At 37.0% G+C, this 19,554-nt stretch overlaps 1 pseudogene; it reads left to right on the plus strand.

The window, feature by feature from the left end:
• The window catches only part of LOC127638857 (uncharacterized), a 48,930-nt pseudogene that overhangs the window by 19,805 nt on the left and 9,571 nt on the right, over positions 1–19,554 (plus strand).

Below are 19,554 nucleotides of genomic sequence, written 5' to 3' on the forward strand. Positions count from 1 at the left end.
GGGGGTGAATGTGAGACAATAGCAAATATTATTATGTGATCCCATTTGCTCCAAAACCAAAAGAAAAATCCACTATCATGTTCCCATTCCAAAGTGGTGGATTACACCAGTCAGAAGAGACAAAGATGCCAAATCTGCTGTAACTCACTCAGGAGCTGTATTTGAAACTGTATTACGTTTAGATGTTTCATCAAAGTGTGAAAAGGATACATTTCTGTTTTACTCTTTCTCTCTTAGGGTAAATTTGTCCAGACGATGCAATATGGTGGTCATTGAGAGTCCAATGAGCGTGTGGCTCATGAGGGTCTGGCCTGCTGTGTACATATGGAACTAGCGGCACGCATTAAGAAAACATGTTCCACCATGTTAACATGCTTTGAACAACCACAAAATACCACTGACTGGGTCAACTGGCACAGTAGTTAATTGTACTGGACGTTTTGTGTTTTTGCTCCAATACCAGGGAGTGTATAGCTTGGAGAACTCATATTTCAAGCCCTGTTACGTCTTGCTGATCCCCATTACTTTTGATAATTAACTTTGACAATGCTATCTCTTGTGGTAACAAACATTTATTTACCCATTTACCCATTACGCTGTATTATTTTCCTTCTTCCAAAAAGAGATGTCAGGCAGAATATCCTAGCAACACTTTGCATACAATGAAAATTAATTGTGACCTATAATGGCAAGTACAAAAATGACAAAAGCACCTACAAGGTGGTCCATTCGTACACCCTATCTACACCAGGTGCATCCGTTGACGCAATGCAATGGCTTGCAGCAATGGCTTGAAGCAATGGCTTGAGGCTGTCTGGAAGCGACGACGTGAACATTTTAATTGATGTGCAGAAAGCACAGACCAGTCGGCTGTGAGCTCGAATAGACTTTGGCTAGCGTTAAATGGGTGAATAACCTGTTTCCTACTTTATTTACAAAGGAAATCAAATGGTATAAATATTTAGATATTATATAATCATTTAATTTCAGACGGACAGGATAATAAAGTTGCTGGTGTCGCTACTCAGGGCGTCAGCAATAGAATGGCACTATTCGATGCTCCGCACCACAATAGGCACTTCCAGTGTAGACAGCATCATTGATTATAATATGTTCTATTTGCTTTTGATGTGATGCAATGCTCACGTCCAGTGTAGACAGGGTGCTGACATTTAAGTTGTTATATACTGTAGTCTTCCCCTCTTATGTTGCTATAGTGCCTATGGTGGAAGTATGACATCATTACGTCTGGTCACAAGACATGTGAGAACCAATCTGACATTTAGTGTCATGAACATTGAAGGGTCATTTTTGTAGTAAATGCAACTTTTGTAGCCCATTGTAGAACTTGAGCAGGGCAGGGGGGAATTATCAATGAATAACAACTAAAATTTTAGTCTGGTCCTTATACAAGTCACAGGACTTGGAAGCACATGAGTGGTATGTCAAGTCAAGTCAAGTCATTTTTATTCATATAGCACTTTTCACAAACACATAGTTTTAAAGCAGCTTTACAGAAACCTTTGTTGTAACAGAAAATGAAGCTGCAATGTCTTAAAGTCCTTATTGTGTGGTTTAAATATGTCCCTAATTCCCTAATAAAATAGGGAGAATATTGAGACAATACATTGAAATTAGTTTCAATGTTACTGTCATTTTAATTTCACAAATAAATGCAATCAGAAGAGGAGGAATTTCTATCAAAAGGGAGCTGTTGCCCTTCTGATAGGACTGTAATATTGGTCCTGATGTTGCGCCTATCGCAGGTTGCCACCGGTTCCGACCCAAATGCGTATCGTCATGGCCCTGCTAAAGCTGGCAACCTGCACCAAGTAGTGGGGGAAACTTTCAGTCTTATTATAAGGACCATCCATCTATGTGCACAGCTATTAAAGAAAAATTGATGTGGTGTAATATTAGGGTTTACATATGTGATACATTCCTGACTATTTTGAACAATCATCTAATCTAATGCCTTGCCATCACATGTCCCACATGTTTGTCCAGCAACATTTAACGACCAACTGAACTTGATTGTTGAATTTAATTTTAGCGTCATAATGCAATTTACATTTTCTGAAGAAGCTCAGCGAATGTGATCTGAGGTAAAGATGGTTAGATTTAAAATATTTAAATGTTTTAAAATGTTCAAAAGCTAGTTTTCTGAATGTGAACTCAGCATTGGACAAATAGTTCTGATAGTTTATAGTCTTAAAAAAGTGTAGAATATTCTGAGAATGTCATCCAGCCGACTTTTTTCATCTACAGAACAGGATAAGGCTAATTTAAGTTTGTATTATATAGGCCTAACAATGTAATTTTTTTCATTTGGTCATTTCTTTTTTTTAATTTAACACTTTATTTGTTTGGTAATATTTACAGGGAATTTTGCTGGCATTTCTTTCTAAATTAAGCAAAACAATAATTTGATAGAATTGGGCTATATGTTAGTGTTCCAGAAAAGCACACAGATGCTTTTCTCCTAGTATTGTGAATTTATTTTTTAATTTAAAACATCTTTATGCACAGGAATTATATGTTTTTTCTATTGTGGGCTGACTGCCATTTATTATTTTGAATGGTATGGAAAAGTAACTTTAATTAATAAATGGATCATGATGCAGATGTGTTTGCAGCATCAGATCTGTGCAGGTATGCCATTAAGACCAATCCATAAGTCGTCATTTTTATTTGTATAGCTCTTTTCACAACACACATCATTTCAAAGCAGATTTACAGGAAATCATGCATTAACAAAAACAAAATGAAACAATAAATTGTCTTTCAAGGATGTAGGCTACACCTTGTCATCATGATTAACACAGGTTAATGATTGAGGTAAATTCTGTCATGTGACACTACATTTTTGTGTTAATGCCAATTTTCTAGACAATAAGTGTTTCCAATCTGTAAACGTTTTGATGCGCTACACCTTTTGTTGCAAAAAACCTTGGATGAAAATGTAGTTTATGTGTAATGCAAGTCATGTATTAATTGAGTAAAGTGAGTAGATGTTAGTGGGCAATGTTTAAAACTTTTTTAAAATGTTACAGATTTTGTATAATCTGTAAGATTAATGATAATTGATTAATATGATACTTGTATAATACTTCTATACTGCTAAATCGCCATCCACTCTTGTTGTATGGAAAAGGAAATTCTAATAATATTGGGGTTGAGCAAATTATAACAACATTTTCATTTTTTTGTTTGTTCTTTAAAGGGATAGTTCACACAGACATGAAAATATTCTCATCATTTCCTCACCCTCATGCCATCTAAAATGTGTATGACTTTCTTTTTTCAGCAGAACACATATTGTGATTTTTAGAAGAATATCTCAGCTCTGTAGGTCCATACAATGCAAGTGAATGGTGGCCAGGTCTTTGAAGCTCCAAAAAGAAGATCAAGTCAGCATAAACATAATCCATCAAACTCCAGAGGTTAAATTTGTGTTTTCTAAAGTGATCTTGTTCTCTTTGGGTGAGAACAGACCAGAATGTGCTGTATTTTCATCAGATGATCATGCTGAGTACTCCTGGACTTTAAAGCAGATGGTAAAGGAGTACCTGGGTTTAGAAGAGCATGGAGGAGGAGGAGGAGGAAGAGAAAGCAGCTCATTCACACCTAACAACACCTCCACTAGTGAGCCTTGAGCCACATTTTGCCATACACATAAAGGGAATGTTAATTAATAAAATAACAATGTTAGCTTCAGTCTCCATTCACTTTCATTAAATGGAAAAAATTCCAATGAAAGTTTATGGTGACTGAGACTAACATTGTTATGAGAATGAGACATTCTGCTAAACATTTATTTTTGTGTTCCACATAAGAAAGAAAACCATACTGGTTTGCAATAACATTAAGGCGTGTACACGATTACATAATTTTCATTTGGGTGAAACTATCACTTTAAAAGAGATGAGTTCTATCTGTGGGACACTTATACAGGATTATATACATAGTTTATAGTTATAAATAGTTGGAATGTATGAGGTTGTGGCATTATACAGCTCCAGCCACAGCAGACATCTGTTCATGATGGCTAAGTGCCCTAACGATAGGTATGTTTTAGATGCAGCACGTGGGTTACTGGCAGCCAACACAGAGGAAGCCACTGACCTCATGAACTCATACAGCAGAAACTACCAGAACAAAATCCAGGCCAAAATGAGCCCTAAATGAACCCCTGCAGTGAGTGAGAATTTCCAGCATCATTGATCATGTCATTCATGCAATACCATAACTTTCTCTGTTAAATTCAACCACATGAGCACATAACTAGAAGACGGTTGCGGTGTTTATTTTTATTTATTTTTTATTCTTTTTATTAAAACCTACAGAAGCTATCATGGTCATAAATAACATAATGGGATGAAGTGAACCACAGTCACTCTCATGTGAGCACACTCCTCTAGTCTAAAATATTTCTTTAAACCTGGTAGGGAATGACCGCCATATGGGAGCAGCTGATTTGGGAAGCTGTTTTAGAGGTAACATAAACCTAACTGTTCATTACCCACAAATTGAAATTGGGCAATGTAGAATTAATTGACAGAGGACCACTGTTCCAACAATAAACACTGATAAGAGTTAATCAAGTGGAATACTGTTTTTATATGCAATGATTTAAATGTAAGTTTAAGTTTGTTTGGTCAAACAGGTAGTCCCACACCCAAACTCACACTGTTGGTTATTCCAGAAGTTGACACACCGAACAAAATTTGTCTCCTCAGCAACATTTTGCCAGCACCACCCCAGGCCCATGTTTACACTGCTTTACTGATATCTGTGTATTTATTTGTGTCACAGGCGTGCACCAACAGCTCCATCATCATTAGCCTCTCACTCCTGGCCTCCACATAGGCCCTCATCTTCCCCAATGCATCCAGTTGGCTTCAGCGTTCCTGACCTCGATGAGGACAGCAGGTATTCCACACACACCTTGACTTTTTCACCTCTCCCCTTTGACCCTGGCGCAGCAGGACAATTAACCCCAAAGTCCTATGCTTCTGTATATCATTTCCCGAGACGTGTTTATCTTGTAACCCCTCGCTTTATGTTTAGAACCTCTGTCTCCATTTTACACACATCTAGGCTAAAATATCAAAGTTTTCATCCCCAGCTCAAAGTCAAAGCATTCAGGTAGCAGACACACCCCAGGCCATCTGGAAGATATATGTGTTGGAGCATGTAAATGTAGATTTATTGCTATCGGTGCTTTTGCCTCTCCTGTGTGTGAGCACAGGGACTCTAAACAGGCGAGGAAAAACAAGACTACTCCTGTGAAATATGCATGTCCCCAAGATATTTAAATACACAGTAATTTAGCTCATTAAGAGGAATCCTTAGAGACTTACAGAGCCGCCCAGCCTGCATGGTGCAACGGCTTTTACTTAGATAGGAAAACAATTATAAAAATAATGTGCTAGTCTAAATTGTGGTAAACATGGCTTTTTTTTTTCTCCGCTGGGGAAAGGCGATATGCATTTTGAGTTTGTTAGTTCACAATCTAGTTATAAATTCTACTGTGAAAACAATTGAAATTGCAAGCTGTGGAATCAAGGGATATACAAAGAGTCCATTGCCAACTCCTGTAAAAATGAAACTGTATCATTCTGATGCCAATCAAAACAATTTTAATGGCAGACTAGAGACATTAGTTAAATTAGCGCTGATGTGTGTGTGTGTGTGTGTGTGTGTGTGTGTGTGTGTGTGTGTGTGTGTGTGTGTGTGTTTGTGTGTGTGTTTGTGTTTAACTAAAACCTATAGAGACTGAGCAATTTCCATATTAAAGATGTTCTTTGGGGGGGCCTGGGTAGCTCAGTGAGTAAAGACGCTGACTACCACCCCTGGAGTCTTGAGTTTGAATACAGGGCGTGCTGAGTGACTCCAGCCTGGTCTCCTAAGCAACCAAATTGGCCTGGTTGCGAGGGAGGTTAGAGTCACATGGGGTAACTTCCTCGTGGTCACTATAATGTGGTTCGCTCTCTGTGGGGTTCGTGGTGAGTTGTACGTAGATGCCGCGGAGAATAATGTGAAGCCTCCACGCACTATGTATTTGCGGTACTGCGCTCAATAAGCCACGTGATAAGATGCACTGATTGACTGTCTCAGACGCGGGAGCAACAGAGATTCGTCCTCCGCCACCCGGATTGAGTCACTACACCACCACAAGGACCAAGAGCGCATTGGGAACTGGGTATTACAAATTGGTGAGAGAAAAAAAAAGATGTTCTTTGGAGTTTCTTTCCAGCTAAACTGAGTATTTTTTCAGAATTAAACCCTAAAGAATCCATGAAATGGCTTGATGAGCACAGTTTTCTTTCCTATGTTGATGTATTTCCTTTAGAAATTGAAAGTTGGGGCAGGACATAACAAAGAGCTTGAATATTTTGTAAATAATAAAAAAACAGCCTCAAAAAAATGTGTTTGCCTCATAGCCATGAACATGATTTGCTGCTTGCTGTTGCTAGTCAGAAATAGGTGATATTTTGGGGAGGGACATTCCCATTCTAATGAGCTTTTCATTGGAAAAAATTCCAGAGATAGATGAGTCATCAAAATGTTTGGTCCATTTTCCTAGAAGATAATGGCTGTATATTTTACAAAGCATATTTCAGCTTGAAAGTTAGTTTTGTCAACTCTTAGGAGTAAGGTTGAAACGATTAGTTGATGTTATCGACAATGTTGACAATAAGAAATTGTCAAAAAAAATTTCCATCGCTGAATAGTCGTTTGATCTCGTTTAACGTAACATGAGATAATAGGAAATTCTAACAATGAAGCGCAAGAGGGGCACTGCAGCTCACGCTTGACTGAGGAGAGGAAGACACAACTCACAGTTCAGATGCACCTCAAACTTTCCAAACAACATACGGTGATGGAGATCGCAAAGTATGAGGGAATTATACTACAAAAATACAAAATAAGTAAATACAGATAAATCGAAGCCGGACCTGGTGTTCCACTTGAGCAAAACTTGCCTGTCAGAGCATCTAAAAATTAAATTCGTCATTTTTAAAAGATGATTTTGTCCTCTTTATTGTTGTATTCACGTTTAATACAACATTTTAAGTGGAGGCACAGATGAATAGTCGATAAGGGCTAATTATTAATCATTGCAATAATCATTAGATTAGTCGATTATCAAAATAATCGTTAGTTGCAGCCCTACTTAAGTCTACATAAGCATATCTCAAAGCTAACAGACATGGACTCAAATCCACAAAACTCCACTTTTGATTTCATGGAGTCTTTCATAGGTCTAACTAATATTACCTCTCTAACTGCCTAACTTTTCCATCTCATCTTCTACAACTCTCTCTCTCTACCTTTCTCTGTCACTCTCTTTCTCTTTCCCTCCCCTTTCTCACAGTTCTGAGGAATCTCGCGCCAGTTCTGACCTGTCTATAAGGAACTCAGCAGGAGCATTCTCAGCAGAAAGCCCAGCAAGAGGATCAGACGCTGGGTCAGGGCTCAACATTGAGCCTTTGGATGTGTCTTTGTTGGGGCAGGACCGAGACTCCCTTAGAGGTGAAGAGCCAATGGCATATATAAGATGCTGTGTAACAGATCTGATCTGTACATTAAGTCAATGTTGATTTTATTCACATATACCGTATATGAAGGTACCATCTTCATCCAGCTACTGATTTACTAAGGTGATTTTATTTGGATTCATACTGTAGGCATTTGTATGTAAAGTGTACACATAATGTTTTGTACATTTGGATCAACACTGAAAATTTTTATGTTAACAAATTGACAGAATCTAAATCATAAACCTTTCACGTATGTACAATGAGTTCAATGCTCAACACAATTTCATAACAAGACTTTGAATTATCAGTAATATGATGATATGAAATATCAAACTTTGTCAAAGAAGTTTATTTTCAAATAATATGAAACTTTGTCAAAGAAAGACCTTTTAAATAGCAAATGCATTTAAAATTGAACTAATAACAGCAAAGTCGTTCTAAGTTGCACTCCTTGTATGGCTGAATAGAATTATCCTTAAAGTTGAACAAGTACAAAGTATAAGTGAATCACAATGTTGCTGTGTAAAATGATTTGTGTGTACATCATCCATATATTTATAGTGTACATATCCTTATCTATTCAATCGTAGAACCACACTTTACTTAGGAATACCTAACAAAACTAATGAGTTAATTTGACTAATGCATAGCGACTGATGTCCTGCATGTCACATGGACTCAGATCTGACCCTTGATGCTCCTCGCTCAGCTTCCGAGCATGTCTCACCAACACTTCCCTCCTCCCCAGTCTTCCCAGGTGCCAGTGCCAAACCTGTCACCCCATCACATCTGGACGCAAGGCCAATGATTCCAACACAAAGCACTTACTGCCAGGTTAGAGCGGTAGTGGAGGGCTGGTAAAGCTGTGTGTAAAGGGATCAATGGAAAGGAGGAGTCGAGAACCGGCTTTTCAATATAAATAATAGTTTAATGAGAAACTTAAAAGAAGACACAAAAACACACATGACGGACATGTCCGTAAACGATCTCTCTCTCCCGCACGATACTCTGCAGTCGACCTTTAAACCTCAGAGGCTTGATTAGCCTAATACGGGACCGGGTGCGTAGGATCACGACCCGGCCCCGCCCTCCACTCTGCCACACTGAGATAGAGGGAAAGAGATTTTAGCACCCCACGTGAGTGTTGTGTAAATTCTGTTAGCTGTGTAAATAGCAAAATGGTATCATTTTGTAACATGGGCTTAACTGAAATGGAACGCTTTCTTGAGTAATTTTATAAGGATGTGCTCAAAATGGATCTCTTTGGTGGATCTCTTTCATTTTCTATTTGAGTGCCCATATTGAATGTGTCTCTTTATTATATCTGACACACCTTGGCTGAGTAAATATAATGAGACAGCTATTGTATACTGATATCTCCTTGACACAAGTTGCATTTCATTTTCACATGCATTTTCATCAATGTGAGGTATGTGTTGTTGGTGAGCCTGTGTGTGTGTGTGTATCTGTATGTACACACACCTGGCCGTCCATCAGCGTCAGTCCCTCTAACCAGCAGATGTTGCAATGATCTCATAATTCAGGGGCAGTTTCAGACAAGACAGTTCCAGTACTGTGAGAGCCTCAGGCATAACCTACTTACAGAGACAGTCTTCACACCTTAGTTACCTTATCATCCATATCTAGATTCCAGCTCGCTCTTTACTGTCTCGTAATGCTTCACAATAGCATCATATGTTCAGTTGTCCTCACAAAGGTAAAGTGTGTACTGTCTGTGATGGAAAATAATGACTGTTTTCAAACAGGAAATTATTTTCTTCTTCATGTTTGTTTTTGTGTGGGCACTAAAGTAGCTACATTATTTTCCACACCTGATTTTAGTCTTAAAACATCCTCCGTTTCCTTCTTTCATCTTTGAACATATCTCCATAAACTGCACTCTTAAAACCAATATCATATCTCAGAGAAAGACAAATCTGTCCACATTAAAGGAATAGTTCACCCAAAAATGAATATCCTCTCATCATTTTCTAACCCTCATGCCATCCCAGAAGTGTATGAATTTCTTTCATCTGCAGAACACAAATGAAAATATTTAGGAAAATATTTCAGTTCTGTTGGTTCATACAATGCAAGTGAATGGTGACCAGAGCTCAGAAGATCCAAAATATACATAGAGGCAGCATAAAAGGAATCCTTATGACTCCAGTGGTTAAATCCATGTCTTCACAAGTGATATGAGGTCACACAGACAATACTCCTTTATTTTTTGTATTACTGTATATATACACACAAATTCACACATTTAATTTTGTATTTACCATTCCTATAATGTATGTGTAATATGTGAGAACTTACAATAAATTACGTTGCACTAGTACAGCTGTGCACAGCCAACCCCCAATTATAGTGTTGCCAGATCTCGCAACAGAAACAAGCAAACAGGTCTGGAAAAACAACGTAGTGGATTTGTCAGCATAGAAATCATTACAAGCATACAGTTAATTAACAGTGAAGTATGATTTTCATTACAGATCTGCTTCTCAGTCAAAACTCAGCAGTATCAAATCTGTATGAATGCATCATATCTAACAATAATTCAGTGAAGACTTGGAAACAACTGAGAAATGTACTTTTTACCTCTAATAATATTTTCCTTGTATTTTAGCAGTGTATGTATATTTACTTCCACAATGGGCAATTAGGCAAAGAAATGTGTAAAGCAGCACTTTTCTTCAGGATCAAAGAACAGGTTTCATTTTTTGGGCAACATGATATGGTGTAGTTACAAAAACGTACTGTGATTAAATCATTTGGCCTTTAGTTTCTTGAAAAGATTTCCATAACACAATTAACCGGTTATAACCTGTTACCAGTATTTAAAAAATTAACAATTGAAAATCTCTTTGTTCCTGTTTTCGATTACATTCTGCAAAAAAATAAAATAAAATACATTTTCAGTTTTAGTTTTCATTCCTTGAACCGTTGTTACTCCCTGATTTTAATGCATCCGGAAATTTCCCTTTTACTATTGCCATTGTTTTCAAGGATGATTCATATCTATGATTCATATATATATATATATATATATATATATATATATATATATATATATATATATATATATTAGGGCTGTCGATTTAACGCGTTAATTCAGTACGATTAATTTTACAAAAAATAATGCGTTAAAAAAATTTACGCAAATAATCGCACTTCCCCCAGACCATAATAAGGAAGAGTCCTGAGAAATGCAAGCTTGTAGTACCACCTGTTTACTCCAGAGGGCAGTAAGTGAAATTTCAGCTGTATGAGCAACGCACAGTTTATACATTGAAGAAAACAACCTTCAGCAGCAACAACACAAAGATGTGTTACGTTCTTGTGTTCAAAACATTTGAAGGAGCGCAAATGCGAACTAAGGGATCTCAAGATGTGTTTAAAGATTGAGTATTAAACTATATTTAACTTGACACAGTGACCTAAACATTTTATGTTTATGATGCAATGCACCCGAGACACTACACAAGCATGTCTGACGCAGGGTGTGGCTGGATTGAGATGCTGCAAAATTTGGAAGTTACCCATATATTTTTAATCACAAATAAAATCAAAGAAATTTCCTTCAAACTTATTTATAAGTACTACCTCACCAATTATTTTCTTGTAGAGAGATTTAATTTTGATGTCGATATATTCTGTACATTTTGTGGTCTACAGGCGGAATTTGTTTTTAATTTATTTTGGAGTTGTACCTACTCGACTTGTTTTTGGTTTGATTTCTGCAAGATTGTTAGAGATCATATCATTCCCAGCTTTCAACTTTGTTTTTTTTTAGCTATGACATGTCTCTTCATAAGGAATATTATTTGATTAATGTTCTGATTTTGTTGGCAAAGTTTAGTATTCATAAATATAAGTATGGTGGTTATAAACCATTAGTTTTAATTCAGGGGTTGGTTCAGCAATACCTAAGAACAATTTCCAATTTGAGTAACAAGAAAGCTGTAAAGTGTATTGAAATATGTAAACAATTTTATATTTATATATATATATATATATATATATATATATATATATATATATATATATATATATATATATATATATATTTAAAGATAACTATGTATAATTATATATTGATATAAATATGTATAATTATTATATATTTAATTATTGTTATATGAGGGCTTTCTCATCAAATATTTGTATATGCGATTAATCACGATTAGTTAATCGGGACATCATGTAATTAATTTGATTACATTTTTTAATCGATTGATAGCCCTAATATATATATATATATATAATGATCTTTTAAATTAAAATCAGCGAAAATGAAAGCACCAGCAACACCAAGGCATTACTGAAATGATGTCTAAATACTGTACAATCTAAATAATTTTATATTTTTTTTCATTTTAAAGTTGCGATTAATGAGAACATGATCCTTTTTCACCTAATAATGAGAATTTGGGGGTTAAAAGGTAACTGTCATGAAAAAACAAGTAAATGTAAAAATCCAAAAAATAGGCATCATTTTACATATGCATTTGTTTCTTTTGATTTTGGAATAAAATTGTACCAGTGCATTTTCTTGACAGGTTTTGTTAGAATCACACTAAAGACTTGCAATCACCATCCACATGTATCAAAACATATGCATAGCCTAGCCAAGCCTCTCTGGTTTGTTATTCTACTGGGAAAATAACATGAGGCTCATATTTGGACCATTTGATAAACATTTTCTAAAAGGTTTTTACTCTTTACTCAAGTTCTATTTTTTTCTTATGTGATGGATAAGAAAATGTCCATGATAGAACAAACGCCTCTGATTTGGTACTAGGACAAAAGTTTATTGCAAATAAAGTGAATCAGCTGTCTAGATGAACTGACAAAAGCCTTTGAAGTAGAGACACAGTATTAGAGAAGATGGAATAGAGTACATCTGCACAGAATAAGGTGTTCAGAAGTCTTCTGTTCTTACTATAAGATACAGACAGATTATTACAAGTGTCAATGAATGATCTACATCTTTTCCATTTCACCTCTCTTCAACTGTTCACCAGAAATAAATATGTGATTTGTATCTTTAAATCTGCTTGGCACATATTAATGTCCACCATGAAGGATTTGGGCCTTTCTTATTTTATTTTAGGTTATTTCTTTTTAGAGAATGCAAACGAATAGTTTAAGAGTTTGAAGATATCAATATGTGCCAAACATTTCTTTATGACAGATCGATGGATTTATAATCTAAGACCTATACATGCGTTACTCTTTCAGTGTTAAGGTCAACTTGTAATTACTTTAATATTCTGAAGAAGATTCTGTTGCTTGGCTTTGCTGCTATGCTGTTGTGTTGAGTCAACATTTAATCTTAAAAGGTGTAGTTAGCTTCACCCCTGAGAATTCATTGGCGCTTCTGTCTGGAATCCATGCAGCTCAGTTGTTGTTACCAAGGCAACTGGCTCTCTGCAATGCACCTCCTGTTTTCCTATTTGGAGACAGGAAGCCTGAAGCATTGGCTTAATGTGCCAACAGCCCCACATTAATTCCCCCTCATGCAGATTGGAGAAGATTTCTAATACTTTTAATTAGGGAATACTTTCTCTCTCTTCCTCCCCTTCCGCAATGGAGTGTACCAAAGAGCTCAGTGACTATCATTGACTATTAGTTCAGCAACTGATGTTGCAGTGGCATGCATTTGGAAGTTTTCTTTCATATATATTACAATTCTGCAGCATAGAATGGGCATTTCGTTAATGGCTGAACCGCTTCTCCATTAGTCAGTGTTTTTACAGCAATGGTGACATTTTATATAAATCACATTTGCTCAGATGGTGAATCAGAACAAAATTTGAATAAATGTAAAGTTTCTTCTCACTCTCAATTCAATCTTTCTGTCTGTCTGTGCATCAATCATTTGCACTAAACCACACAAGATTTCCTGTGGAGCAGGACGCCAGCTGGCTCAAGCCTTCTTCATCTTGGGCAAAGGCTTTTCCATGCCTCATAAATGTAATGCCGGTTTTTAAATGAGGCATTTAATTTCTGATGGAGGGCAGCTCTGCGGGTGTTATTGGGCGTGTTTAACAGGTGTATTTATCACCCTTTGATGATACGGCCAGGGCTTCATGTTCTCTGCCTGCCGTGTCTTGTACACATAAGTAAATGTGGAATCAGGCATCTAAAATGCTTACATTTACATTTTACATTTATGCATTTGGCAGACGCTTTTATCCAAAGCGACTTACAGTGCTCTTATTACAGGGACAATCCCCCCAGAGCAACCTGGAGTTAAGTGCCTTGCTCAAGGACACAATGATGGTGACTGTTGGGATCGAACCAGCAACCTTCTGATTACCAGTTATGCGCTTTAGCCCACTACGCCACCACCACTCCGTAATTGTCCGTAAGAATGCTTAACATTCTTATCCAGATTCTCTGCACTCTCTGGTCTGGATTTACGTTGAGTGGTTACATTTCTTAAGCACATGGTCATGGATAAATTATACTTTGAATCAATTTAGACAAATCTGGAGCACAGACACAAAGCTTTATCATTGTAAAATGTACAAGACTCTTTGATAAAAAGACTCTGGTTAATGTTTCTCTGTCTGATATCTGCATAATGACATGTCCAGCTTTTGTGCACAGCATGGTGCCTTCGGAAAAGATGAAATCAGGCCAAAGGTTATAACTTTCTTGGTTATAACAAAAGTATACTGAAAAGATACAGCAATCCACATCCAACTCAAACATCTGTATAGTACATCATGAATCCCCTCATTGTGTTAAAAAAGCTTTAAAGACATACTCAGTTCTCATCTGTTCCCCATAGTCTCAGGCAGGGTCAGAAATTAGGGGCTCTTGGAGCAAGAATGCCACTAAAAGTAAAAAGGTGTAAATTCCTCTTTAATTTTTTATTTTTCTGACATAGTTCTTATTATACTGTTCTAGGCCTAGTTATATATCATCACAAAATGTTAAGAAGTTTAATACATTTTACTTTATGAACTTTATAAATAGTATAATCTTAATATTTTATTATAATAAATAATGTTATTAATGATATAAATAATTTATTTTAAATAAGTCATAATTATAACATACAGTCATATAGTAAACATTAATATATAATATTAATATTCAGATTTTATGGTAATGTGTTAATTTGAAATGAAGTTTTTGATACAATGTATATCTTTGTGTTAAAAAAAAAAAATTCAAAGATACAAATAATGCCCCTGAAAATCAATTTCAGAGGGCAAATGTTGCCCCTCAGTTGAAAAGTTCATTTCTGACACTGGTCTTTCAAGAAATCTTTCTTACACACCATCCCAAATGTACAGTATGTAAGCATCAAAGGCCACAGCATCAGGCCTAAATAACAGCCAATGTCAGCACTGTGAGGCACGGCTATAATTGCACAAGCCTTAGCTTGTCCTGTCATGGCATGACAACTCCTTTCTGTTAACATAGGCTCTTTGTGGGGTGATCACTCGCCCAGTCCTGCAGAGATATAATGTCAATGGCTTGAGATCTCTCTCCCCATAGGGCAGTGTGACACCTTTGAAGCCCAGGATTCTGTTTACATTCCTGGAGATATGTTAATAACTGGGATGAGATAACTGTTTTCGTGGCTTTTGATGAAAGACAGAGAGGAAGCAGTTAGGTAGGTTAACACTTAATTGAGGTGTCACATAGTTCACAAGTAGCATGCTGAAATTTGCTCAGACATTGCAACAAAAGTGCTGTTTACAACTTTAAATTATTGTCCCCCAAAAAAGGACAATTAATACAAAAATATCATTGATACAACTAAATTTACTCCAAAACATGGCATAAGCAATGCACAGGAAACTATCCCAGTCTATGTTCAATCAGGCACTTTTACTACAGACAATATGAAAAACATTATGACACTGTAAAAATAATACCCCCACATGCCCTATTTTAATTGCGCTAGCTCTAAGCACAGCGCTATGCTTGGAATACCCAATTCCCAATGTGCTTTTAAGTCCTTATGGTGGCGTAGTGACTCGCCGAAATCCGGGTGGCGGAGGACGAATCTCAACTTCTTTCACGTCTGAGACTGTCAACCCGCACATCTTATCACGTGGCTTGTTGCCAAGGAGACATGGCATGTGTGGAGGCTTCACGCCATCCACCGCGGCATCCACGCTCAACTCACCACGCACCCCACCGAGAACAAACCACATTATAGTGAGCATGAGGAGATTACCCCATGTCAAATTAAGACTAAACTGAAAATATTTCTAAATTAAAATTACATTTCAAACTAAATGAAAATATAGTTAAAATAACTAATTAATGTTATAATATAAAGAAATATATACAGCTCCCTAAATCCAAAAATTTTACTCTCCCTAAATTCTTTCACCGGCCTCTTTTGCAGTGACTAAAATTCACTCTATGACAACAGGCGGAAAAATAGCAATACAAATTCGATCATAAATACAATTGTAAGTATAAACATAATAATAATAATTTTAAAATACACCATGACCTATAGATAGTGCAACACAAATTTCTAAAACGTTTCATAAAACGTCTGCAACAGTGATGTTATTTGATGTTGCACTATATTTTCAGACATTGGACATGAACTTTATTACCACCTGCTGGTGGAATCTCCAAACTAGTGCAGGAACTGAAATTAGACTTTGTGATGAAAACAGACCTGCTTCTCAGACGTCTTAGCATATTGACCTATTTCTCAGGAAAATAGCACAATTCCCTTTGCGCCACATCGTTAACATACAATTCATTCACAGTTTGTGCGCATACACCCATAGATAGGGCAAACACTCCCACCCACCTGCACTTGCGCTTTGCGGTGGCACAAAAATTGCGCTTAGAATTAGCGCTCTCACGAAGATTAGATAAGATCTTGCACATGGTGTTTTCGCATTGCGCTTCACATTAGCGTACTCACAAAAATACAGGTCTGCATCTATCCACCTTTTCCCTTAAAGCTGAAGTGTTCCACGATTCGTAACGGAAGCCTTGTATGATCCATAACTGATCGGCAAATGTTTTTAGTGGATAATGTTATGTTTAACTTTGGATCATGTGTTATGCAGTTTAAAAACTAATACTTTACAGAGTCATAATGTCTTTTGACAGTGCCTCACCAGAGTGTGTAGATGATATGAAGCAATGGCCCAAGGTTAGTTAGGCTGATATCATTAACTAATTTGAGTTGCTATGATACCCAACAGTTGTTCTCCTTCTGGATCACTAGTTTTGCTAGTTTTACTAGTTTTACATTGCTTCTTATGGAGAACAGAACCAGAAAACAGTCTAGTGTCAGATCAAAATCATCATGTGCAGCCCTGTGGTTGGCCAGGAAAATTGTGCATAGGTTGTAAAATGCAGTATTCTACGTGATCTATGTTTTAAAGTTTATAGCTAAAAATCTTGATATCATTGGCATTCTCAGCCCTTCCCTTCTCATTGAGCTCTGTCATTCCTCCAGGCCTGGTCACAATGGCCTGTACACCACCAGTCATTAGTATTTCTAGCTGTCTGTGCTGTTTTAATCATTCATCCTCTTTCTGTCTGTGTACCTCATACACCCATCTCCTGGCAGCTGGTTAGGCCATCAATGTCCTAACAGACACAATCTCCTACTGTTCCACCCATCTCTGCTCTCTGTCATATATCTCAGCAGTAACAGTCTCTAACTCTGCCATATGGTTTGTTACAGTCCAACCTCTCTCTGTCCTATCCTTTCTTCCTTGTCAATTGTTTTCCTCATTATTCCTCCTCTTCAGATTCTTAATTACTTTTCAGCTTCATTCAGCTTCCAGAGCTTCTGACAGATGTGGGTGGTGCAGCCGTTGCAGTGTTGAGGGGTTGGTTGGCGGTGTGGATCTGGCAGTAACAGAATAACCATGCATGCTGAGCATAGCCACATCTCTAAACCATATGGTGACTAAACCTCTCCCTGCGGGACAGCAGCTGACTCTTACCTACACTTACAAGGAGGAATTCACAAATAAATAATTGCACCCACTGATATCATCTTTTATTTGCATGCACTGCCTTGAGAAGTTGTAGAGCCCAATTCACTATAGGAATTATCTGAATCAGGTATTGGCGCAAACACACTGAAGAATTTGGTGCTGAATTCAATCTGCGATAGATCTTGTGGATCAGATATGTGTGCTAGATTTCAGAGAATGCATAAGACTGCCAGAATCTGGCATACTTTGCAGGTAACAATACTACTTCTTTCCACCACTGTGATCCAGGCACCTGAACTGGCTCTTTAAAATGCAGAACAAAAGTAAATTTATAAATAGTGTAACATTTAATTTGGAAGGCAAATAGCACTGACTTTTGTGAATAGTGCTCACTCTTATATAAATTATATTAAGCCCTGCTTACGTAGAAAGAAAACGCGTTTGTGCTGAAATGAAATTCCACTGACTGGTTAAAGTGGATTGCAATTGGTTAGTGAATAAGGATTTGCTCTGAAATATGTGCTAAAGTGGCAAAAGGTTTAGTGAATTTACCATATGGTCTTTCAGTGAAGAATCTTAGATACTTATACTTTCTTTTTTAACTGTCTGCACTTGGTCACAGGAAGTCGATAAACCAGAGGAGGAGTATTCAGTGTGTATATCAGCTTATGTAGACAGAAACACTGGATTTTGCTTTGGGGAAATGTAGGGCTTGTCCTTGCTTGTGGTTTTCAGCCCAATGCTTGAGCGAATTTGAGAGAGGCTGCATTCCTGCTCCAATAAATTTGTGCATGGTTTTGATATTCAGTAAAGCATAAATCAAGCCTGAGTTCAAAGACTGGACTCATTAGACATCTGAGTGTCTGCAAGCACACTCACTGAATCATGTGTACATGTTTGTGGCTATGTGATTTTGTTTTAAATAAAACAGATACATGGACACACATATCAGCACACATACTCAAGATTTAGCTGAGCTGCAAGTACAAACATATAGATGCATTACAGCAATGTCTCATTATGTGGACTGATGCGTTTAAATATTTGACATACTCTCACTCTTCCTCTTCAATTTCTGTCATTCATATAATGTATGCTTGGCTTACTTTCTGACATTCATTACACTCAATTGCTTTTTTGCCTTGTGAAATAACAAATGCAAAAGTTGGGTTTCTGGATCAGGTCTAAAAGAGACACTATTACCTGACTGCGCCATGTGCAAACACTAGAGACTTTTGGTTTCAGATGTTCTTTTATGACCCAGTTGATGGCTGTAGTGTTACATGACGGACATACTGTAAATTGAAGAGTCATAGCTCCACAAAAGGCTTTTTACATATTCATGTTGTGATCAGTGTATATTTGACTCTTACCATATATATATATATATATATATATATGTGTGTGTATAATATTTATTTGCTTGGTATTTACATTTTCATTTATACTGTATAAAAACAATTATAGTGAATGGAAAGTCCACACTGTGTATGGCATTGGCAATGCATTTAAATGTGTGCATGTCAAATGGAGGTACGTGGGTTCGTGTTGAGTCTGTGATGACTTTAGGTTACCATAAACACCATAGTTTAGGTGTTTTCTTGTGGGTTCAGCTGTCACATTCCTGGCACCCTTGAATACACCCATGGAGTGAGACAACCTGCCAGGTAGATCAGAAAAGGACTGGCCAGTTGTAATTTAGCATTTATATTCCAACTCACATAGTTGCTTCTACTCCACTGCACTCATTTCTCTACAGACGCACTTCCATAACTTTAAATTAGACACTTGTGTTTGTTACATCAATCAATACTTCTCCCCCAATAGCAAACTCGAGCAGGCGCATTATTAAACATGGACTTTGAACTCATTCTACGTCAAAAACACAATTAAATTCGAGTCGGAAAAGCACTGCAGGGCACAATAATGAACTATTGGGGCCGTCGGAGCACAGAAAATTAACTTATAATTAAGATTTCAATGTTACATTAAATCTATACATCATCAAATTGGATTTTTTTCCTCCATGGAGCCTGTGAGGCAATAGTTCTTCA

Source organism: Xyrauchen texanus, chromosome 47, assembly GCF_025860055.1.
Source record: "Xyrauchen texanus isolate HMW12.3.18 chromosome 47, RBS_HiC_50CHRs, whole genome shotgun sequence".
NCBI classification, from domain to species: domain Eukaryota; kingdom Metazoa; phylum Chordata; class Actinopteri; order Cypriniformes; family Catostomidae; genus Xyrauchen; species Xyrauchen texanus.